The 26,387-nt window shown below is 43.7% G+C and overlaps 1 protein-coding gene across 6 annotated transcripts in view; it reads right to left on the bottom strand.

Moving 5' to 3' along the window:
* LOC118369140 (VPS10 domain-containing receptor SorCS2-like) overlaps positions 1–26,387 on the bottom strand; it is a 324,788-nt gene that overhangs the window by 127,162 nt on the left and 171,239 nt on the right. The window lies entirely within an intron of this gene.

The following is a 26,387-nucleotide window of genomic DNA, read 5'->3' as shown; positions in this document are numbered from 1 at the left end:
TTCATCTTTGAGAAGATGTATGCCTGTGAGATGTGTATCTTGGCAGATCATTCATTGGTTTCAAGGCCCATCCATCAAACTGTTGGGCCGGGATGATTGGCTAGCCACTGTGCTAAGGAGACTGAAAATACATTTGGTGTCGGGATCCCAATCGCCTTTGATTAAGTGGATGCTGCAGGGAAAAAGGCTTACAAGCCATGCAAACTCACACCTCACTGTTCTCTTGCTTTTAACAGTCTATCTCCCTTTCTCTCTTTCTCTATTATCTTTCTTTGTCTCTATCTCACCTCATCTTTACCCCTCTTTTCCCCACCAGCTCTCTCAATTCAATTTCAATTTAAAATATATAATAAACAGAAGCTAAATAAACAAAAAATCTACAGTAAACATTACACTCACAAGTCTCTCTAACTTCAGTTTATTTTCTTCTCTGACAGCAACTTAACCAGTATGACTGACTGACGACAGCCGTCGACAGGCCGAAACTCAGTGTAAACAGTTTTAAGGGAATGTCAAAAGCAGAACTAACTATTGAGGAGAGTGTCTGGCTCCTGAGAAGCCCTGCTTTCCCAGCTAGCATGGAGAAGAATCATGACAACCTGTGGCAGAGGTTAAAACACCAATTAGCAGTAGTTAATGATGCCTCATTAGATTCACAGCTCTCTCTCACTCGCTCTCGCTCTCTCTCGCTCTCTCTGTTCCCACTCTCTCTCTCTTCCCGCTCTCTCTCTGTTCCCGCTCTCTCTCTCTTCCCTCTCTCTCTTCCCGCTCTCTCTCAGTTCCCACTCTCTTCTCTGTTCACGCTCTCTCTCTGTTCTCGCTCTCTCTCTGTTCTCGCTCTCTCTCTCTTCTCGCTCTCTCTCTGTTCCCGCTCTCTCTCTGTTCCCGCTCTCTCTCTGTTCCCGCTCTCTCTCTGTTCCCGCTTTCTCTCTGTTCCCGCTCTCTCTCTGTTCCCGCTCTCTCTCTGTTCCCGCTCTCTCTCTCTTCCCTCTCTCTCTCTTCCCTCTCTCTCTCGTCCCGCTCTCTCTCTGTTCCCGCTCTCTCTCTGTTCCCGCTCTCTCTCTGTTCCCGCTCTCTCTCTGTTCCCGCTCTCTCTCTCTTCCCGCTCTCTCTCTGTTCCCTCTCTCTCTGTTCCCGCTCTCTCTCTGTTCCCGCTCTCTCTCTGTTCCCGCTCTCTCTCTGTTCCCGCTCTCTCTCTGTTCCCGCTCTCTCTCTGTTCCCGCTCTCTCCCTGTTCCTGCTCTCTCTCTCTGTTCCCGCTCTCTTCTCTGTGGCTTCACAGAGGGAAGTAGTAAATGATGGCGGTGGAGAGATGGCATCTGGCATGATAAGAGATGTGAAGCCTGTGTATGAATCCATCAGTTGCTGTTGAGAAAGCACCAACAAAACAAACAGAGCCAGAGCAAGAGCCGCAGTGATGAGGGAGAGAAAGAGAAAGAGAGATGTGAAAGTATGCATACATACAATAGTGACACTGTCTGCTTTCTCATTATCCACACCTGAAAATACAGCCTAAAAGAGAGTCTAACAGGTAATGCAGTGACTTGTTATTGGCCACTGAAACACAATAAATGCCAAACTCCTATTCTCATTGGACATTCAAAAGGGAGCTACAGAGTATGGTTCATAGGGATTCTACGTGAAAGGTTAAGCACCATTTGAAGAGCCCGTTAACAGTGGGTCAAAAACTCATCACAGAAAAGGTGAGATAAATACAAGTCAGAGCCATCGTCATCACCGCCCCCGTACGGTGGCCCTACTGGGACATATAGGGCAAGTCGGACCTCGGGCCAATGGGCATGAGAGATCAACATTTAAAAATGTTACAGCATGGGCTTGACCTTCTGCCGTGTACATTGCTGCTCAGAGAGACCTCTACATCATTAAAAAGACCCCCCATCAGTCTTGGTTGCTGAGGGAAGTCCCATAGCAGGGAATATTAAAGCACCTCATTAGTCAGTATAGTCCACGACGAGGCAGAGTGCAGTATGTTCACCATCAAATGGGAGAAAGTGTGATGTTTAGCATGTATGCTATTCAAAGCATAGTGTGTTCCCACAGTTTCGTGAAGACATATGTTTGCCCCTTTTATGATGTTCTCTATTTTTGCATATTTGCATATCAATTGGGATTAGGTCTGGACTTTGACTAGGCCATTCCAATACTTCAAATTTGTTGCTTTTTAGCCATTTTCATGTATACTTGATTGTGTGTTTTAGATCATTGTCTTGCTGCATGACCGGGCTGTGCTTGAGCTTCAGACGGACAGCCTGCCATTCTCCTGTAGAATTCTCCGATACAGAGCAGAATTCACGGTTCCTTCTATTAAGGCAAGTCGTCCAGACCCTGAGGCAGCAAAGCATCGCTAAACCATCACACTACCAACACCATACTTGACCGTTTGTATAAGGTTCATCTTGTGGAATGCAGTGTCTGGTTTTTTGCCAGGCATAATGGGATTTTGGCTCATCTGTCCATGGAACATTCTTCCAAGAATCTTGCTTTTTGGCAAACTTCAGTCAACCTTTAGGACAAGATGGGTATCTGATAACATTCAGTATAAAAAATATGCAAACATTTAGAAAATCTGAAAGGGGGCAAATACTTTTTCACGGCACTGTATTTCAGAAGCAGGTACTGCATGTGAAGCATTGACTGAGGCAGAAAGACCCTGAATACAATGGGTCTATACGAGTCTTTAACAGGTGTGTTTTGCATTGTGTTTCTTGGTAAGCGAAGCATCTGGAAACTCTTGAAGTCTTTTACGAGCCATTAAACCCAGATTAAACAGTGTTGTCTCTTTGTGTTCCTCCACTTTACTGCTCGAACTGATCACAACAGTAGCACCACTAATTAGCTTCAACTCTAATGGTGAGACTGTGGCGCCTGGTGACTTCTAGACCATGAAATGAGCAGTAAATAAGTTCTGTGTGTTTCTCGCATAGGAAGAAAATCTCCTCAATGTAATTTCGGCATACACATACCCATGGATTTCAGTGTCCATTGATATATTATATTGAGTATTTTAGTATACCATGCCAAGCCTGTGGGTTATAATGACAATAATATGAGGAATGACAGTTCTAAGCAGTGTTGTAGTATTTACTTCGGAATATCATGTTTGGTTTCCGGCAGACATAATGGTACCCATCTCTTCCAGAAAGTTGACTGAGGTTTGCCCAAAAGCACTTGGAAGCACTGCTCCAGCTCCTTCAAAAGTCAACATTTTTCGACGACATGGGTCCCAGTATGCCTGGCGAAAAACCAAACACTACATTCCACAGTAAGAACCTTATACAAACGGTCAAGCATGGTGGTAGTAGTGTGATGGTTTGGGGATGCTTTGCTGCCTCAGGACCTGGACAACTTGTCTTAATAGAAGGAACCATAAACACTGCTTGGTATCAGAGCATTCTAGAGGAGAATGTCAGGCCCATCCGTATGTGAGCTGAAGCTGAAGCGCAGCTGGGTCACGCAATGATCCAAATACACAATCAAGTCTACATGAAAATGGCTAAAAAGCAACACATTTGAAGCATTGTAATGGCCTAGTCCAGACTTAATCCCAATTGAGATGTGGAAGGACTTGAAACAAGCAGTTCATGCTTGAAAACCCACAAATGTCGCTGAGTTGAAGCAGTTTTGCATGGAAGAATGGGCTAAAAATTCTCCAGAGTGACATGAGCGACTGATCAACAACTACAGGAAGCATTTGGTTAGAGTCATTGCAGCTAAAGGTGGCACAACCAGTTTATATTTATTTGACCTTTATTTAACTAGGCAAGTCAGATAAGAACAAATTCTTATTTTCAATGACAGCCTAGGAACAGTGGGTTAACTGCCTGTTCAGAGGCAGAACAACAGATGTGTACCTTGACAGCTCGGGATTTGATCTTGCAACCATTTTGGTTACTAGTCCAACGCTCTAACCACTAAGCTACGCTAGCGCCCCGGTTATTGAGTATAAGGGGGCAATTACTTTTTCACACAAGGGAATTGGGTGTTGCATAACTGTTAATTACACATATAAAATAAGTATCCGTTTTTTTTTTGGTTATTTGTAAACTCAGTTTCCCTTTATCTAATATTAGGTTTTGGTTGAGGATCTGATAACATTCAGTATAAAAATGTTCAAAAATAGAGAAAATCAGAAAGAGGGAAAATACTTTTTCAAGCACTGTAGTTCAGAAGCAGGTACTGCATGTGAAGCATTGACTGATGCAGAAAGACCCCGAATACAATCTCGCCATTTTGTAAAGAACAGTATGAAGATACAAAGATTGGACAATGGCGGCAGCTGTCATTTCAAAGTTCAACACAATCAGTCCCTGTTATCTCTTATGAGAAAGATGAATAATCAAATCTGAGACAAGATCAGCTTCAAACAACGGGTTGTCTATTGAACAGAGACTCTTTTATCTAAGGATCTAATAGAAAGAGAGATGGGTCTATACGAGTCTTTAACGAGTGTGTTTTGCATTGTGTTTCTTGGTAAGCGAGGCATCTGGAAACTCTTGTAGTCTTTTACGAGCCATTAAACCCAGATTAAACAGTGTTGTCTCTTTTCTCCACTTTACTGCTCGAACTGATCACAACAGTAGCACCAGTAATTGGCTACAACTCTAATGGTGAGACTGTGGCGTCTGGAGACTGCTCGACAATGAAATGAGCAGATTAGAAGTTCTGTTTGTTTCTCACGTAGGAAGCACATCTCTTCAATGTAATTTCGGTATAAATATACCCATGGATTTTGGTGTCCATTGGTACAGTGTCTTGCGAAAGTATTCACCCCCCTTGGCATGTTTCCTATTTTGTTGCCTTACAACCTGGAATTAAAATAGATTTTTTGGGGGGGGGTTGTATCATTTCATTTACACAACATGCCTACGACTTTGAAGAGGCAACATACACTGCTCCAAAAAATAAAGGGAACACTGAAATAACACATCCTAGATCTGAATGAATGAAATATTCTTATTAAATACTTTTTTCTTTACATAGTTGAATGCGCTGACAACAGAATCACACAAAATTATCAATGGAAATCAAATTTATCAACCCATGGAGGTCTGGAGTCAAACTCAAAATTAAAGTGGAAAATCACACGACAGGCTGATCCAACTTTGATGTAATGTCCTTAAAACAAGTCAAAATGAGGCTCAGTAGTGTGTGTGGCCTCCACGTGCCTGTATGACCTCCCTACAACGCCTGGGCATGCTCCTGATGAGGTGGCGGATGGTCTCCTGAGGGATCTCCTCCCAGACCTGGACTGAAGCATCCGCCAACTCCTGGACAGTCTGTGGTGCAACGTGGCGTTGGTGGATGGAGTGAGACATGATGTCCCAGATGTGCTCAATTGGATTCAGGTCTGGGGAATGGGCAGGCCAGTCCATAGCATCAATGCCTTCCTCTTGCAGGAACTGCTGACACACTCCAGCCACATGAGGTCTAGCATTGTCTTGCATTAGGAGGAACCCAGGGCCGAATTTGCCAATCTTGGTGTTCTCTGGCAAATGCCAAACGTCCTGCACGGTGTTGGGCTGTAAGCACAACCCCCACCTGTGGACGTCGGGCCCTCATACCACCCTCATGGAGTCTGTTTCTGACCGTTTGAGCAGACACATGCACATTTGTGGCCTGCTGCAGGTCATTTTGCAGGGCTCTGGCAGTGATCCTCCTGCTCCTCCTTGCACAAAGGCGGAGGTAGCGGTCCTGCTGCTGGGTTGTTGCCCTCCTACGGCCTCCTCCACGTCTCCTGATGTACTGGGCTGTCTCCTGGTAGCGCCTCCATGCTCTGGACACTACGCTGACAGACACAGCAAACCTTCTTGCCACAGCTCGCATTAATGTTCCATCCTGGATGAGCTGCACTACCTGAGCCACTTGTGTGGGTTGTAGACTCTGTCTCATGCTACCACTAGAGTGAAAGCACCGCCAGCATTCAAAAGTGACCAAAACATCAGCCAGGAAGCATAGGAACTGAGAAGTGGTCTGTGGTCACCACCTGCAGAACCACTCCTTTATTGGGGGTGTCTTGCTAATTGCCTATAATTTCCACATGGTGTCTACTCAATTTGCACAACAGCATGTGAAATTTATTGTCAATCAGTGTTGCTTACTAAGTGGACAGTTTGATTTCACAGAAGTGTGATTGACTTGGAGTTACATTGTGTTGTTTAAGTGTTCCCTTTATTTTTTTGAGCAGTGTATTTTTTTAATAGTGAAACAAACAAGAAATAAGACCAAAAAAAATTTAAACTTAAATGTGCATAACTATTCACCCCGCCCAAAGTCAATACTTTCTAGAGCCCGCTAATGTACAGCAACTTTAAGTCATACAACAGATTCTCAATTGGAATGAGGTCTAAGCTTTGACTAGGCCATTCCAAGACATTTAAATGTTTCCCCTTAAACCACTCACGTGTTGCTTTAGCAGTAAGCTTTGGGCCATTGTCCTGATGGAAGGTGAACCTCCGTCCCCGTCTCAAATCTCTGGAAGACTGAAACAGGTTTCCCTCAACAATTTCCCTGTAATTAGCGCCATCCATCATTCCTTCAATTATGACCAGTTTCCCAGTCCCTGCCGTTGAAAAACATGCCCACAACATGATGCTGCTGCCACCACCATGCTTCATTGTGGAGATGGTGTTCTCGGGGTGATGAAAGGTGTTGGGATTGCGCCAGACATAGCGTTTTCCTTGATGGCCAAAAAGCTCAATTTTAGTCTCATCTGACTAGAGTACCTTCTTCCACATGTTTGGGGAGTCTCCCACATGCCCTTTGGCTTAAAGTGGTTCAGATACTCAGGTCAGATACTCCAATCTCTGCTGTGGAGCGTTGCAGCTCCTTCGGGGTTATCTTTGGTCTCTTTGTTGCCTCTCTGTTTGATGCCCTCCTTGCCTGGTCTGTGGATTTTGGTGGGCGGCCCTCTCTTGGCAGGTTTGTTGTGATGCCATATTTATTACATTTTTAAATAATGGATTTAATGGTACTCCATGGGATGTTCAAAGTTTCTGATATTATTTTATAACCCAACCCTGATCTGTATTTCTCCACAACTTTGTCCCTGACCTGTTTGGAGAGCTCCTTGGTCTTCATGGTGCAGCTTGCATGGTGGTGCCCCTTGCTTAGCGGTGTTGCAGACTCTGGACCCTTTCAGAACAGGCGTATATCTACTGAGATCATGTGACAGATCATGTGACACTTAGATTGCACACAGGTGGACTTTATTTAACTAATTATGTGACTACTTCTGAAGGTATTTGGTTGTACCAGATCTTATTTAGGGGCTTCAATGCAAAGGGGGTGAATACAATACATAAACGTCCCTTTTTCAGGACCCTGTCTTCCAAAGACAATTCGTAAAAATCCAAATAACTTCACAGATCTTCATTGTAAAGGGGTTAAACACTGTTTCCCATGCTTTTTCAATGAACCATAAACAAATAATGAACATGCACCTGTGGAACGGTCGTTAAGACACTAACAGCTTACAGAAGGTAGCCAATTAAGGTCACAGTTATGAAAACTTAGGACACTAAAGAGTCCTTTCTCCTGACTCTGAAAACACCAAAATAAAGATGCCCAGGGTCCCTGCTCATCTGCATGAATGTGCCTTAGGCATGTGTTAGGAATTTTGTGAATAAATGACTAAACAATATCCCCATTTCAAATTGAACTGTAACTAAGTAAACTTATACTCTGTTTTATTATATCTGATTAACAATATGAATTCATAAGTGAGGGATTGTGGAGCCTGAAACAGGGGGTAATTAAATTAAATAAATACCATTCCAGCCAGGTTGGAGAAGATTGTAAGTGTTTTTTTTAAGTGGGCAGAAAGGGTCATTAACCTATGGTTGAACTGACTCAACTTAGCACTGGAATGTTCAGATAAAGACATTGTGTGTTTTCTTAGGTTTTCCATTAGCTGGAACTGTCTGCTGAAGGGCGATGGATGAAAAACCTTCTGACGTTATCTCAAATTAACTTTTGAACTGTTGGGAGAAAGAATATTTTATGACCTGTGATGTCATATTTTGTATATAAACTGTTCTTTGTGGTTACATGGCAGCGCGCTCCGAGCATAAATACTATTATCTATTTTTGATAAACTGGACTCTGTCTATTTTATGCAAATAAGAATCTTACAAAATCTCATAAAATAGAATAAGTGAATTCAATTCATGAAAACATATTGGAATAATGAAATTATACCAACAGCATGCTACAAGGAGGCTGTGAGATGGACGGACAGCTGATCGTCCTCGCAGTGGCAGACCACGTGTAACAACACCTGCACAGGATCGGTACATCCGAACATCACACCAGCGTGACAGGTACAGGATGGCAACAACAACTGCCCGGGTTACATCAGGAACGGACAATCCCTCCATCAGTGCTCCGACTGTCCGCAATAGGCTGAGAGAGGCGGGACTGAGGGCTTGTAGGCCTGTTGTAACCCCAAGCCATAAGACTGCTGAACAATTAATCAAATGGCTATTTGGACTATTAACATTTTTTTTACACCATTGCTACTAGCTGTTTATTATCTTGCTAACAGTGTGTAACTCACAGCTGGCCTGGTACATTGTTTGCTGCCTCCATTTGGGATGCACTGTTTCATTTTCAGTAACTTAATACTCTGAACAAAAAAAAGGACGAATGTAGCAAAGGCTGGGTATGTCAATATAATCAAACAAGCAATTTTATTTATTTTTAATTTCACCTTTACTTAACCAGGTAGGCCAGTTGAGAACAAGTTCTCATTTACAACCGTGACCTGGCCAAGATAAAGCAAAGCAGTACGACAAAAACAACAACACAGAGTTACAAATAAGCAAACGTACAGTCAATAACACAATAGAAACATCTATGTACAGTGTGTGCAAATGTAGAAAAGTAGGGAGGTAGGCAATAAATAGCCCATAGAGGTGAAATAATTACAATACAGCATTAACACTGGAGTGATAGATGTGCGGCTGATGATGTGCAACTAGAGATACTGGGGTGTAATAGAGCGTGTACTATTTACAGATTGGCTGTGTACAGGTACAGTGATTGGTAAGCTGCTCTGACAGCTGATGCTTAAAGGTAGAGAGGGAGATATACGACTCTAGCTTCAGTGATTTTTGCAATTCGTTCCAGTCATTGGCAGCAGAGAACTGGAAGTAAAGGCGGCCAAAGGAAGTGTTGGCTTTGGGGATGACCAGTGAACTATACCTGCATCCTACGGAGCACATCCCACGGGTGGGTGTTGCTATGGTGACCAGTGAGCTGAGATAAAGTGGGACTTTACCTAGCAAAGACGTATAGATGACCTGGAGCCAGGGGGTTTAGCGACGAATATGTAGTGAGGAAATGAGAGCATACAGGTCGCAGTAGTGGGTAGTATATGGGGCTTTGGTGACAAAACGGATGGCACTGTGATAGACTGCATCGAATTTGCTGAGTAGAGTGTTGGAGGCTATTTTGTAAATGTCATCTCCGAAGTCGAGGATCGGTAGGATGGTCAGTTTTCCCAGGGTATGTTTGGCAGCATGAGTGAAGGAGGCTTTGCTGCAAAATAGAAAGCTAATTCTGGATTTAATGTTGGTTTGGAGATGCTTAATGTGAGTCTGGAAGGAGAGTTTACAGTCTAACCAGACACAAGTCAGTCATAACGTGGCTAATATGAAAGTTTACGCTAGCTAGCTGCTAGGAGAATGTCATGTTGTGCCATTGGAGGTGTGGGTGAGTGACTGACTTCTTCCCCTCATGTTGTTTTTTGGTGGCTATACACAGCTAGAGATGCAGGTGTCATTTGGTTGGCTAGCAAGAGGCTTGAACGACAGTTATCCAGTTAGCATATCTCTTGCATTTGCAAATTCACTCTGGCTATCCTACTCCAATTTCAGAGCACTCTCGTCTGAGTGTGCCAGTGTGCAGAACAACTGATGTATTTACAAACGCTCATCACCCTCTGAATATGACAGGTGTCAGTAAACAGTGATAATTAATCACGAGCTCTCTAGATAACATGTCACCAGCCTAACCAGCTCTGCTACGGCGAGTAAAATGGTCAGATTGAGATGTTCTCATTTGTGTCTGGAAGTATCTAGCTAGCAAGCTAGCCAACTTCAGCCAGTTAGCTTGGGTGCTTGGTTGGGACAAGCATGGATTGGCAGGCAAGCTGCAGAAGGACGAGGAGGCTACAATTCCCCATCGTTTATCAATGCAATTTTGAGGGCAATCTAACTGAGAAAGTTTGAGAGGGTTTATTTAATTTTCCTTCATTAGATTTGAGCTCATCTCGCTCTGGCTAGCATTAGTTGGAGATCTTGTTGATGTGCATAACTGAGGGAGAGAGAGCCTGCCTTTAAACGGTTGTATGGTCAATAAGACTCTAAAGTCCCCAAATGTAAGAGGACTCCCGTGGTGTTTGTATATTTGCAGAAATCCATTCAGGTGTATTTTGTGACTTTTGGTGAATGTGTTCTAATGATCTAAAGTCACGCTGTTGCAACTGCCTGTAATCACACAGTCAAAATGACTGATCGCAGGCCCATGTGGAAAATGGCGTGCTCATATAAAAGCCTAATGTAGCTCTGCCTGTGTAGACTCTGGTCCTTTGTTCCGGTTTTATTTAATGAAGTATCTATTAATTGTCCAAACGCTCTGCCGCTCTCCCACTCTATATTGCTATAGAACTTTCACAAATGCCTTAGAAAACATCATTCCCAAACATTCTGAAACGTGAACATGACTATATCTATGTGGTCGCTTGTCTTTAAGAGTCATATTCTTCCTGGGGGTGTATATGAACAGATAATATGATTTCATGTTGCTAAAATGCTGTCAGTTCCACTTTAAATGCAACAATGTTTCACACACATACGTTATTTTCAAAGATATGGCTAACAACAGCAACCGCACTGCACTAAAAAAAAACACAGTTCCACTCACCAGATGATGATAAATACTGGACATTTTGACGTCTTATTATGGTGGTGATTTGACAAAATTGCAATCATGGTATTGTCCCCCTCCCGGTCTCAGTCTTGACTCAGTCGCTTTAGGTGGTCTCGAACACAACACTGGTTCTAAGACATACTTTTGGGTAAGATACAGTGGCAAGAGAAAGCATGTGCATCCTTTGGAATTCCCTGGATTTCTGCATAAACTGATCATAACATTTTATATGATCTTCATCTAAGTCACAACAACTGACAAACACAGTGTGCTTACCCTAATAACACAAAGTATTTTATTGTTCTTGTCTATGCTGAAAACATCATTTAAACATTCACAGTGTAGGTTAGAAAAAGCTTGTGACCCCCTAGGCAGGCTAATGACTTCTCCAAAAGCTAATTGGAGTCAGGAGTCAGCTAACCTGGAGTTCAATCAATGAGACGAGATTGGAGATGTTGGTTAGAGCTGCCCTGCCCTATCAAAAACACTCACAACATTTTTGAGTTTGCTATTCACAAGAGGCATTGCTTGATATGAACCATGCCTCGAACAAAAGAGATGTCAGAAGAATTGTTAACTTGCATGAAGCTGGAAATGGTTACACAAGTAACTCTAAAAGCCTTGATGTTCATCAATCCATGGTAAGACACATTGCCTATAAATGGAGAAAGTTCAGCACTGTTGCTACTCTCCCTAGGAGTGGCCGTCCTGCCAAGATGACTGCAAGAGCACAGCACAGCACAGAATACTCAAAGAGGTTAAGAAGAACCTAGACTGTCAGCTAAAGACTTACAGAAATCTTTGGAACATGCGAAAATCTCTGTTGACAAGTTTACAATATGTAAAACACGAAACAAGAATAGTGGTCATGGAAGGACACCACAGAAGAAGCCCACTGTCCCAAAAAATGTCTGACGTTTGCAAAAGAGCAAAATACTGGCAAAATATTCTGTTGACAGATTAAAATAAAGTTCAGTTGTTTTTGGAAGGAACACACAACACTATGTGTGGAGAGAAAAAGACACAGCACACCAACATCAACATCTCATCTGTAAAGTATGGAAGAAGGAGCATCATGGTTAGGGGCTGCTTTGCTGCATCAGGGCTTGGACAGCTTGCTATCATCGACAGATTTCCCGAGTTTATCAAGCCATTTTGCAGGAGAATGTAAGGCTATCTGTCCACCAATTGATACAACTGGGCAAAGCCTCAAAACACATAAGTAAAGTCAACAGAATGGCTTCAACAGAAGAAAATCACTTTCTGGAGTGTCCCAGTCAGAGTCCTGACCTCCTTCCGATTGGGATGCTGTTGCAAGACCTCAAGTGAGCAGTTCACACGAGACATCCCAAGAATATTGCTGAAATGAAACAGTTTTGTAAAGAGGAACGTTCCAAAATTCCTCCTGACCGTTGTGCAGGTCTGATCCGCAACTACAGAAAATGTTTGGTTGAGGTTATTGCTGCCAAAGGGGGGTGAAACAGTTATTAAATCCAAGGGTTCACATACTTCTCTCACCCTGCACTGTGAATGTTTACACAGTGTGTTCAATAAAGACATGAAAACAAATAATTGTTTGTGTGTTATTAGTTTATTAGTTATTAGTGTTTGTCTATTGTTATGACTTAGATGAAGATCAGGTCATTATAAAGGGTTCACAACATGACAACAACATGGTAGCAACATGGCAGCAGCACAACATGTTAGCAGCACAAAACATGGTACAAACATTATTGGGCACAGACAACAGCACAAAGGGCAAGAAGGTAGAGGCAACACAACATCGCGCGAATGTCCATGAGTGAGTCTTAAAGACGACTTGAGTAGTAAGACATGAATAAAAGCAACAGATACCATTAATAAGAAGGGGCTAGAAGCGTCTTATAGGGTGAGCTACCGAGTGGCTAGGTCAAGCAAGCCCAATACTATTGTGGAGGACTTAATTTTTCCTCCTGCTGTGGATATGGCTGGGACAATGTTGGGGGGAAAGGCCGAAAAAACTATACAGACAATGTCTTCATCAAACAACACTGTTTCACGATGCATCAGTGACATGGCAGGAGATGTTTTGAAAAAATTACTGCTTCGCATACAAGCCAGTGAATTCTATGCATTACAGCTGGATGAGTCAGCAGACGTGGCGATACTGGCACAGCTCCTGGTATATGTCCGTTACGTTTATGGGAGTGAATTAAGGAAAACATCCTGTTCTGCAAACCACTGGAAACCAGGACAACATGAGAGGATATTTTTAAAGTACTGGACAGCTTTGTGACATCAAATAATATATGCCATTTAGCTGACGCTTTTATCCAAAGCGACTTACAGTCATGTGTGCATACATTCTACGTATGGGTGGTCCCGGGAATCGAACCCACTACCCTGGCGTTACAAGCGCCATGCTCTACCAACTGAGCCACAGAAGGACCACAAATGGGCTGGTGGTCAGGATGTGTTGGTATCTGTACTGATGGCGCAAAAGCCATGACAGGGAGACATAGTAGAGTGGTAACGAGCATGCAAGCAGTTGCTCCCGATGGCACTTGGGTACACTGCAGCATCCACCGAGAGGCTCTTGCTGCCAAGGGAATGCCTGACAGCTTGAAAGACGTTTTTGACACTACAGTGAAAAGGCCCCTGAACTCTTGTGTATTTTCTGCATTATGCAATGATATGGGCAGAGACCATGTAATGCTTTGAGAACATACAGAAGTGTGCTGGTTATCAAGGGGCAAAGTATTGACACGTTTTTTTTTTAATTGAGAGACGAGCTTAAAGTTTTCTTTATTGACCAAAATGTTCACTCGTCTGACCGCTTGCATGATGATGGGTTTCTCACACGATTGGCCTATCTGGGTGATGTTTTTTCTCCTCTGAATGATTTGAATCTAGGATTACATGGACTCTCCGCAACTATATTCAATGTGCGGGACAAAATTGAGGCTACAATTAAAAAGTTGGAGCTCTTTTCTGTCTGCAACAACAAGGACAACACACAGGTTCTTCCATCATTGTATGATTTTTTTGTGTGCAAATGAACTTAAGCTTACGGACAATGTCAAATGTATTATAGCGAAGCACCTGAGAGAGCAGAGTGCGCAATTACGCAGGGACTTTCCCGAAACGGATGACACAAACAACTGGATTCTCAGCCCCCACTAGCATGACAACTAAATACAAGCACAGACTGTGTGTGTAAAGCAACCTTGTAAAGCAATTAGACAAAACTGTAGTATATTCCAGTCAATCACTGAATTATTGAACTGGGGCTCATGCCAAGGCTGTCTCATCTCTCCTGTAGCATTTGAGATGCATGGCGGTGAGGAATCAAAGCAGTCCCATTGTTAGGACTGCCAGTTGAACTCAAGGCTGGCATTCATATCCATTCAGTGTGCTGTTACCAGTCTGTTCCCTGTTCACACAGCACTTCCTTGAGCTCATTACAGACAGGTGCATGCACAAGAACACACAAACACACACGCACACACACAAACACATGGACACAGACCAGGTCCACACCGTGACAAAAACATATTTGTTTCATTGTTCATTTGTTTATTTATTCATTGCATCAATAATGCAGAGAGTCACTCGAATGATGCACGTTATCGACTCAAACAAGGAACAAAATTGGTTTCAAAGAGCACTGGGATGTACTTTTACATTAGGTGGCCTTTTCAAGATAAACCCATAACTCTAGTTGATAACAGAAATAGCATGCCCTATAATAGTTCTCCATGGACTCTGCCAGGCTGGCATTACCCATTACCCGGTAAACATGCCCGCCGCTCTGGTCTATGCCTTGCAGGCATACCTTCTGCCAGTCTGGGGAACACACACACACGCACACACACATATACACACACTCTTCCGTTGTTTATCATGGGCTTCAATTAGAGTAGGGGAGGTGCAGGGATCAGAGCCCCGAGGAAGGCATTTAAACGGCCAGAAACAAACAAGCTGAAGTTCAGCGACTGACATTTAACTGAGAATAATGAGCCTGCTTGTCATCTGTTCCCCTCTTCCAACCTTTCCCTCATCCGTCTCTCCCCTCCATCGCTCTCTCTGCTCTCTGTCTCAAAGCCTTCTCTCATTGCATGTCTCTCTTTCCATCTTTCTGACGGTCTCCTTCATCCACTCTCCCCTCCTAATTATCTCCCTCACCTCTGCTCTAATTCAGATATGTAAAGGTTGCATTGGGTAAAATCTTCTTCCTTCCCTCATTCTGCCATAATGTTTACTTTCATTTCACAGCCAGGTCGTTCATCACCTGGGCCTGTCATGGCGACGTAGCACTCCACTCCGCCTGTTTTCCAGACCTCAGACAATGCCCTGGGAACTGGAACTTAAACATGATGCACGACACGACTCTGGAGAACCCTTGTCCCAAAACCCACAATGAATCATATGTGCTTATTTAGCTAGCCACTTGTTGGACTTGGAAAACACAGGTTTTGGAGGTGACCCCATTTTGAAACATGCCAAAGTCGAGGCCAATAAAATGTATCCTCTTTAAATCCAGACGCACATTTCTCAGAGCTTAGTTCATAGACTTTGTTATGGTTGCTAGCCAGCAGACAAAGATACGAGGTGATTCAATGTTTTTTTCTTTTTTCCAGGCAAGAAAAAACACTAACTGTGGGGCAGAACCTTTTGGAAGCTTTAGCTAATTCCATCTGGTCTATAAAAGACCATGCCTCCTCTTATCCCAGAACAAACCTTTGTTTAACCTAATTAGAACACATTTTCTCCGTTCCTCTCCATGAGCTGAGACAGCTCATAGAAAGTGTTGAATGGGCCAAAGTGGTATGACAGAGTAGGAGGGAGTTGCCCCTAGATATTGATCTGAGGTTAGATTTGCATTTTACCTCTTACTGGTGAAGGTCAGGAATCTAGGAGGGTATGATGATCCTAGATCTGTTGCTAAGGGCAACGTTTAACCCATGGTGGGTGGTATGAGCAGACCACAGAATGGAGGTCAAAAGGTTACCGGCATGTTTTCTCAGTGGCCAATCACCTCGCCCCCATCCTGAGCCCACATTAGCATGAGGGCTAACAACTGACTGCTGATGCATCATGGGAACCAATTAGCCAAGCCTCACTCTGTCTGTCTAATACATACTGACTGCACTGGATACACACACATGCAGATGAACATACACACAAACACACACAAGCAAACACACACAGGCAAACACACACAGACACAGACACAGACACAGACACACACACACACACACAGAAATAGAGAAGGAGAGAGAGGGACAGATAAATAAGTGATGCAGATCACCCACTCAGAAGATACACCCTGCGATGTCGGCGCCAGCCCCCTCTGCTCCAGTGGTTCTGGGTAATTGGGACAAACGCTTCTTTCTAGTTACAGCCAAATGCTCAGCTAACTCACTACAGCATCCTCCTCTACCTCACCGCTGCTTCCCCCTTTATGGGGCACGTATGTGTAAAAGCAGCCCCAATCACACCTACAGTGTAGCCCCCTGATTAAGATCCTGAGTGGAAGACAGACAGACAGACAGACAGACAGACAGACAGACAGACAGACAGACAGACAGACAGACAGACAGACAGACAGACAGACAGAAGGGGAGCCATCAACACATCCCTTTGTCTTCTGTGTTTGAAGAGAGAGGGGGGACCGGGGGCCCAGGGAGACGTTGTGGAGCGGCCCAGCTACGCACCAGCAGACCACAGCGCTATGCCATTGATTTCAGCTCAAAAACAAATAGGGCCATTTTTCATTCGGGCCTCGAAATGGCCTCATGCACTTGGCCTTTATTTATTCTCTCATCCTGCAGCGTGGCCCACCGTGCGTCCGATCTGGGAACAATTGACACGATAGAAGAATGGATGTGTGTGTGTGGGGTGAAGGGGGCAATAGGATGACACACACACACACACACACACACACACACACACACACACACACACACACACACACACACACACACACACACACACACACACACACACACACACACACACACACACACACACACACACACACCACTCAATGTTTGGTATACTCAGTGTATATGCATGCATTTCACACAAACACACACACACACACACATGCACACACGCACCCCCCTCCCCCTCCTCAATCCATCAGAGTGAATTCACATTGTGCCATCCCAAGAAGACATTTATAGCGATGCTCAATATGCCTGTTGAAATAGCTCAAATAATAATCTGGTTAACATATTGTGTCATGGACTGAAGTTATGTATGCACCTTGCTGCTCCTCTTATCAAACTTCAGTCTCAAAGTTTGATCAAACACTCCCAATAACACCAAAAGTAGACATGACTCTTTTTCTTTACACTTTCAAACAAAAATATGTTGTTTCAAACATAACCCCACAGAGTTGATAGCATTCATATTTAATCCGCGCAAGAGATTTTCAGTGGATGGCGCCTTTTGAACTTGCCGACTCCAATCTATAAAGGCAAAGCTCGTGTAAACTCCAGGACTCTATTTGAAATGCTGTAGAAATCGGAGGGAACATTAACAAAAGACACACAGAGACATGGGGATCCTACAGAGGACTTGATACGAACAGTTACAGTAGTCCTCTTCTCTATGCAAATTAGTTTAGACAACATTCAGTTAACATTTCTACGAACAAGAGGACAAATGTTAGCTGTTGTGGCCAGGGTTAACCTTCCTCTTGTTTACATCCTAACTCATTAGCGCCGGATGTCGGCTAATCAGCTTATACACAGCATTTTAGACGGCTACATTTTCCACTTCATATTAACTAGGCTACTTTTCATTTAAAAGCTTCAATTCGGAGGTCCTTCGAGCCCTCTCCCGCTTTGAATTAATCGTCCAGCGATCTATTGATAGGACAGGCGCCCGTCAGTCACAAATCGAGCGGTGAAAATAAACCCAATGCATTTCTATTGGCTTATTTTGCACCCAAACTTGTCCCCTCCCCTGCCTTCCCGCGTTTGGGACAACGACTCCCGTTGTTAGGGTGGAGACATGAGTATCCTCATTGTATGCAGATCTCTGGTTGCAGTAGAATTTCTTTACACGGAGGAGGGAGAGAAAGCATGCGGCTTGTGAATTTGCACGTCCCGTGTAATGTAAGTGGTAATGAGGAGTCGAAATCCAAAAGCCTAATTATTGTTTTCTGACACATTCATTTATTTTCTTTCACGTGTTTCACATAACCAGACATGTGGAGCAAGTAGGCTATTTACTCAAGTAGGCTATTTACTCAAGTAGGCTATTTACTCAAGTAGGCTATTTACTCAAGTAAGCTATTTACTGTTCGTTGATTGACAACTGAACAGCAAGTGTTGACTCGTTTATAAAAAGGTGTCAAAACTGACTGAATAAGGTCGTTCTCCTATATCCCTTTGCCATGCATATACTGTATTTCCATCTGGGAGGTAAACTCCATAAAGTATTTCATAATTTTGCTGTGTATCTCAGATGGAATCAAGGCATTAGAATGTACCAGAGGACACCAAAATAGAGCTCCTTCTGCAAAACCTGTCAAACCCAGGGGGGCTGGCGACTTTTTCTATTTTGCCGGTTACTCTATGAACTTGTGGGAAACACTGCTCCTCTAGTAGAATTACCTCGTTAAAACATTCGGGACGGGGTGCCTCAAGGACCCTGTCTGTCAGTTTGTCTATCTCATACAAATGGCATGCAAGGAAGACACACTAGATAGGACAGTGAGGTGTGACTTTGAGAGACAGAAGGATGAGTTTTGAAGTTATGTTTCTGCTCCCCATGGGGAAGTGGTGATGTGTGTCCTAAAACTGTAATGTGTGTGTGTGTGTGTGTGTGTCTAGTGTGTGTGTGTGTGTGTGTGTGTGTGTGTGTGTGTGTGGTTAAGGCCCTGGGATGCAGTGGGACTCGCAGAAACGAGCCAAAGACAACATGTCATGGACGTTGGTCCTTTCCAAAGAGCTCCCTAAGGGAAGAAGAGACTTTAGAGAAAGGAGAGGACAAGGTGAACATCCCCTCTATCTTGTGTGTGTGTGTGTGTGTGTGTGTGTGTGTGTGTGTGTGTGTGTGTGTGTGTGTGTGTGTGTGTGTGTGTGTGTGTGTGTGTGTGTGTGTGTGTGTGTGTGTGTGTGTGTGTGTGTGTGTGTGTGTGTGTGCGTTTGTGTGAGTATGTGTGCACGCACGTGTGTGTACTCTTTCATAGAACAATAAGCTTCCTTCCCATAGTTACACTATTACAAGCCTCTAGCATCAGACAGTGTAGAGCTGATCCCAGGGTGATTTATCCTTGTGTCTTCAAAACAAGGCCAATGTCTGCTGTTTACAGACCTTTGAAACCAACACATTATGGTGGTTGCAGGAAAAAATAACAACCTTGAACAGTAAACATTACACTCACAAAAGTTCCAAAAGAATAAAGACATTTCAAATGTATGTCTATATATTCATGTCTATGTGTCTACATTCAGTGTTGTAACGATAGTTAAAGTACAAAAGGGAAAATGAATAGACATAAATATAGGTTGTATTTACAATGGTGTTCGTTCTTCACTGGTTGCCCTTTTCTTGTCGCAACAGATCACAAATCTTGCTGCTGTCATTGCACACTGTGGTATTTCACCCAATAGATATAAAAGAGTTCATCAAAATTGGATTTGTTTTTCCATTCTTTGTGGGTCTGTGTAATCTGAGGGAAATTTGTCTTTAATATGGTCATACATTTGGTAGGAGGTTAGGAAGTGCAGCTCAGTTTCCACCTAATTGTGTGGGCAGTGTGCAAATAGCATGTCTTCTCTTGAGAGCCAGGTCTGCCTACGGCAGCCTTTCTTAATAGCATGGCTATGCTCACTGAATCTGTACATAGTCAAAGCTTTCCTTAATTTTGGGTCAGTCACAGTGGTCAGGTATTCTGCCACTGTGTACTCTCTGTTTAGGGTCAAATAGCATTCTAGTTTGCTCTGTTTTTTGTTAATTCTTTCCAATGTGTCAAATAATTATATTTGTATTTTCTCATGACTTGGTTGTGTCTAATTGTGTTGCTGTCCTGGGTCCCTGTGGGGTCTGTTCGTGAACAGAGCCCCAGGATCAACTTGCTTAGGGAACTCTTCTCCAGGTTAATCTCTCTGTAGGTGATGGCTTTGTTATGGAAGGGTTGGGAATCGCTTCCTTTTAGGTGGTTGTTGAATTTAATGGCTCTTTTCTGTATTTTGATAATTAGCGGGTATCGGCTCTCCATGCATTATTTGGTGTTTTACGTTGTAAATAGAGGATTTATTTGCAGAATTCTGTATGCAGAGTCTCAATTTGGTGTTTGTCCCATTTTGTGAATTCTTGGTTGGTGACCGGAGCCCTGACCTCACAACCATGAAGGGCAATGGGTTCTATAACTGATTCATGTATTTTTAGCCAGATCCTAATTTGTATGTTCCTTTTGATGGCATAGATTCTTGCCTTGTCTCTCAGATCGTCAACAGCTTTGTGGAAGTTACCTGTGGCGCTGATGTTTTGTATAGTTTTTTGTGTGCTCTAGGGCAACGGTGTCTAGATGGAATTTATATTTGTGGTCCTAGCAACTTGGATCTTTTTTGGAACACCATTATTTTTTGTCTTACTGAGATTTACTGTCAGGGCCCAGGTTTGACAGAATCTGTGCAGAAGACCTAAGTGCTGCTGTAGGCCATCCTTGGTTGGGGACAGATGCACCAGATCATCAACAAACAGTAGACATTTGACTTCAGATTCTAGTAGGGTGATGCCGGGTGCTGCAGACTGTTCGTGTGCCCTCGCCAATTCGTTGAGGGTGGGGCTTAAGCTGTATCCCTGTCTCACCCCATGGCATTGTGAAAATAAATGTGTGTGTGTGTGTGTTTTGCCTATTTTAGCCGCACATTTGTTGTTTGTTTTCCCAATCACCACTTTCCTTCAATTTGTATAGCAGTCCCTCAGGCCAAATTGAGTCAAAAGCTTTTTTTTAAATCAACAAAGCATGAGAAGACTTTGCCTATATTTTGTTTTGTTTGTTTGTCAATTAGGGTGAGTAGGGCCAGTCTCTCTCTCTCTTTTTCTGTCACCTACAAGCGAAGGCGATTCATTGGCTGCATTTACACAGGCAGCCCAATTCTGATATTTTTCCATTAATTGGTCCTTTGACCAATCATATAAGCTCTTTTGCCAATAATTGTACAAAATATCCTAATTGAGCTGCCTGTATCAACTCAGTCCTTTTTTACTCGCTTCCAGTGCTGTGTTGACAAGTCCATGTATACGTTAGCATGCTTGTGTGCGTGCGTCCAGTTTATAGTAACCCCACCTAGAAGCAATCATGCAGTCTGGGTCTATTTACCGATCGCTGTGGCAGGAACTGCCATCACATGTCAACGCCAGACAAAGCTGCAGAGACAGATTAGCGCCTACACACACTCAGTCCCTGCAGCCCCCCCCCATAACGCACACACGATGGACGTGAAATATACAGGCTCTACACACAGTATTCCCCTGTGAGGGATGAAGGTGAATGGGCTTTTGACATCCGTTCTCAGGGCTAACCCAGGTCCCTCAAAACCTATTCCCATAGCCTGACACCGTAGCTGGGTCCGAGACGGAGACAGAAAGGGTCCCAGATCAGCCCTATTAAAATTCCACTGACACCCACACTGCTGCCTCCAGGTCTACAGGGAAACAGTAATGAGTACCTCAAGACACAGGATGATGTGGACCCTCGCTGTGTGGGAGGAGGGGGGTGATTTGTGTGTTTGTGTGTGGGACGGGTGCGTGTGTTGTCGTGCATGTGTGTCTCGTTTACATGCCTGGACCCAATTATCTCCAGTAACAGTGTGTGCCGTGCGGCGAACAGATCATTTAAAGACCTCGCCACACACACACACACACAGACGGACGCACACGCACGCAGAAACAGAAGCGGTAGTGAGATAATAAATGCTCATATCCCCTGTGGCAGACGCTTGAGTGAGACTAATACGGGGGGCATGAGGACTGGGGATCAACACAAAAACGAGAGAGACTGTGTAGAGTCTGTATTGGGAATGAACATAGAGCTCCCATTAGGGCCTGCAGAGAGACAGATGAACGTGTGTGCACACACTTCTACTCTCTCTCACTCACTCTCCTTCTCAGGTTTGGTATTTAGCACATGAGAGCAGAAATGAAGACATTGATTTGGCCTCACAAACGGCTATAATGTAAGGTCTGGGGAATGGGACACAAGGTGAGCTTTTAAGCATCTGAGCTGCACAGTTAGCTCTGTCAAGCTGAGATAGAGTCAACAACATCATGTCTCATGCAGGACCCATTTCCTTAAACGGAAACCCCTTCTCTGATCATTTCACCAGAACAAAATTTGGCTAAAACAACCTCACTGTCTGGTGTCTCGAGTTGATGTTGTTCAAGAATCTGGTCTAGTTGTCTGCTCCAGGCTTTGGGAGGAGACGGCCTGTCCAAGTATCAGACAGGCAGACACTCTGTCTCAGTCGGAGGACCAGGCTCAGCCAAACAGGAGATAAGAGGACAGATCCAGTCTGTTTTGTCAGTCACATCTCCGATGGGTGTCTGGCTGTGCATGGATGGGAATGGTTATTGGGGCATGACAGCTCAAACTCTCTTTAAAGAGGAGTGAAATAGTTATGAGAAAGGCTCCTTCAGGGTGAGAGTGTTTGTGCCCCTTGTCTGACACGCTCCACCTCTGTCAGACCCCTCAGTGACACTCTACCAGGAATAGTGTATGGGTCGAGTATGTGCATATACGCAAACTCAATGCACCTCTGTGCCCCCCTTTCTACTCTGCACCCCCAATGGGAAAGTGACAGCTGTTGACGCACACCATTTCCTGACACTCTTCAGGGCTTCTGGGTAATCCATCCTCTCTCTCTCTCTCTCTCTCTCTCCGATCGTTCATCTGACCGTGTCACATGCATTTCGACTGGTTAAGTGACAGTGATGGGGACAGAAAAATAACATGAATCTTCTATTTGGACACCAGGCTAACCTTAATAATACACTTTGTCATCCTGCAGCGCAACATCAGCCAATGAGATTCCCCGTAAACCTTTTAGGGGAGCTGTCAGGAGATAAATTGACAAGGCTCATCTCTAGGGAATATGAAGTGTCACTGGGTGTCACACTGGGAAGAAAATTGCCAATTTTCTAGACTCAGCGAACTTTAAGGATGCTCATGTAAGATGCAGTCTAGGTATATTTTGGTGAAGTATGACTTTGTAGGACTCTGACACTCCTATTTATCTGACTGCCCCTTTTCAAATCAACACCTATCCCCTATAGCAGCTAGCCTCTAGATCTGAAGCCATTAGATAAGTGTAAGCAATATGGTAAAATTCATCCTAGCCTATCAGACACAGAGAGACAGAGAGAGAGAGAGAGAGAGAGAGCAGAGAGAGAGAGAGAGAGAGAGAGGCAGAGAGAGAGAGAGAGAGAGAGAGAGAGAGAGAGAGACAGACAGACAGAGACAGACAGACAGACAGACAGACAGACAGACAGACAGACAGACAGACAGACAGACAGAGACAGACAGACAGACAGACAGACAGACAGACAGACAGACAGACAGAGAGAAGGGAGAAACAGACAAACACAGAGAGAGATAAGAGAAAAGAGGGCTGAATTTGGGGAGAATCTATATCAATCTATTCAACCAAAACACTGTCTGTCTGTCTGTTTGCCCGTCATGCCTGGAAACAAAACAAGCTGAGGATCCCCCAACCAACCCTCATAACAACATTGTTACATTACAGCCATTGGACCACACATTGTATGAGCGAGATATGAATACGCAGCTTTACTGCAGCATACTATGCACAGGGTTCTGTTCTGTTCATGGAATTACTGCAGCTAAAGCACTTTTACTATTTGTGTTTATTGTACAGTTATGTATTATTACATACTCTCCCTCTTACCCTTTTCACCCTCTTCCGCTGGAGAATTTGCTGTTTCAGCTACACAACAAGACGGTCTTCACCCTCACGGCTCTTTCTCCCCTGTACCGGATTAGTAACCTGGTGGTTTGGGGTTGTCTGATTGGAGTGCCATCTCCCTCCTCAGCCACATACACGCACGTACTCACGCTTGCACACACACACACACACACACACACACACACACACACACACACACACACACACACACACACACACACACACACACACACACACACACACACACACACACACACACACACACACAACCCCCCCCAGTCACGATCAATCAATCCGCTGTGTCTGGCTCAGGGTCGCGCCGCAGCAGTTAGCGAGGAAGAGGATGAGGGAGAGGAGGAGAGGATAATATAAATAGCCTCTATTGTGGTGTTAATATTTACGGCAGTGTTAGTGCAGGACGGAAGGCCCTCTAGACCAGGAGGCTGCAGCGCAACACAGGGAGAGATGGCAGGAGAAAAGGAGGGGAGGAGGAGAGGGGAATCGCCTCCACTCTGCTGCATTTAATAGGAATGGATGGGCATCGGGGGAACGAGAAGGGGATGATGTGGAAGGATGAAACAGGGGTGATGAAAGGGACAGGATGGTAAAAGGGCAAGAAAGATGGATACTGGAAAAGAGGCAAGGGTAAGATGGACAGTGGTGTCCTTTGTGAGCTTTTAGCATGTACAACTTAACATGCAAAATCCATCCACACTGGTTGGGATGTGTGGCCTTCGAATGCCTAGCCACGTACATCCCTTTGCACTGGGTTTTGTACATGTAGCCTATATATTGTATACACACGTCAAGCTTTTGCTGTGAAATTAGGCTTCAAATAAAAGCCACTATCATTACTATTACACTTACATTACTATTACACTGTACTGTATCATTCCTAGGGTTAAACAATTCTGGTAACTTTCCCAAAAGTCCCCAAATCCTGATCGGAGGATTCCAGATTTCCTGATTCCGGGAATCCTCCAAAACGGAAATCCAGAAAAACCTGGAAATTTGGTGGAAAGTGACTGGAATTTGGGGAGCATGATCATTCCTGTTATTCGTCTACTAATAATGAGTGTAATATGTCTGTATCTCCTGTCCTAACAATAGCCATCGACATCCCATTAAAGATTTCACAGTACTGGTTTTAATGTCATTATCAGTGTGCTACAGTCAGACAGTGCTTCAAAATGGAATGACTGTGGCTAAACTTGGCCACTCACTTTAATCTACTTGGGCTTGCTATAAAGTGATTAGCAGGCGGTTATTTTTAGATTCTAATGCTAATATTGGACAACTTGACAACTGTGTTACTTAAATGTAGCAAGTAGATAGCGACGACAACAGCTTTTCAGAGACACACAACTGAAGGAATGGATCAAAAAGCACTTCAAATAACACTTGATCAAAAAATCATTTGAGCTAAATGGAGCTCTTATTGTCACAAGGCACGCAATGACAAATGTAGCTGCAGTGATCAGCACTTTCTCTCAGTCTACCACCAGATAGCACTGTGAGTCTATCACCTGTCGATTGGTCAATGGTATATTCCACTGTATTGATCTATGAGAGAATCCAGGTCAGGTCAATCCATGTAGTTTTATCTGGGGCTGCTTGTGGACAGTGTTGACCACAGAGTCTAAAAACAAACTGCGGGGGGGGCGACACTATTCCCCGTTTAAATAGATCAATATCATACCAAGCCTATAAGTCATACCATGGAAAAGGGTTTTCCGTTCGCAGGCAATAGCTGGCTTTTGCCCCGCCCCCCACACACACACACAAAAAATGGTAAATAAAACTGTTGCCCAAATTACCAGGAAAAAAAATCCCATTGCGAAATACCAGTCGATTTAAATACATTTGACCGTCATACTTATCGTTCTATATGTTAATTTGCATCCTTTTGTGGACTTAAATTGGCCTGTGTGTGTTGTCGTTAGTCATCATGTATCTTATTTACCCTAAACAACTGTCACACTTGCACAGTATACAGAGCCTACTTTGAGCGGGATTTCTCCTGCAGATCCTCAACTGGTTGCTGCTGGCTTAAAGCATGTGCTTTCACAAGCTCATTCATTGTGCAACAATTCTAAATGCAATCGTGTGTTAATAACTGTTTTGGTGCATGATTAAAAAGAGAAACTATTTGTATTTATCAACTGGTAATTGAAGCGCGCCTCCCATTCACCATTCAAGTGCAGGCAACAGACTGTGAGCGCATCACCCACCACTTTACAATGTGAGATTGAGGCAGTATGCTTTTTGAAAACATACACAAATTGTCTGAAACCTGAATGTTTTACTTCATATTATGAAGGATTGCTTACCTTGCTTCAAAGTAGACTATAGGCAAAAACCAACCATGGACGGCATTATTTTTAAAAAGACTTCACAGGCGGTGAGGGAGTTTCAAGTTTGAGGAAGTGTACAATCTATCCTACCATTTCCACCGATTTGACATGCGCACTTTCATGGAACAGTTTCATTTCAATAATAACGTTTTTATTTC

The sequence above is a fragment of the Oncorhynchus keta genome, chromosome 35 (assembly GCF_023373465.1).
Source record: "Oncorhynchus keta strain PuntledgeMale-10-30-2019 chromosome 35, Oket_V2, whole genome shotgun sequence".
NCBI classification, from domain to species: domain Eukaryota; kingdom Metazoa; phylum Chordata; class Actinopteri; order Salmoniformes; family Salmonidae; genus Oncorhynchus; species Oncorhynchus keta.
The sequence above is the reverse complement of the archived record's forward strand: the minus strand, read 5'-3'. Positions and strand labels throughout refer to the sequence as shown.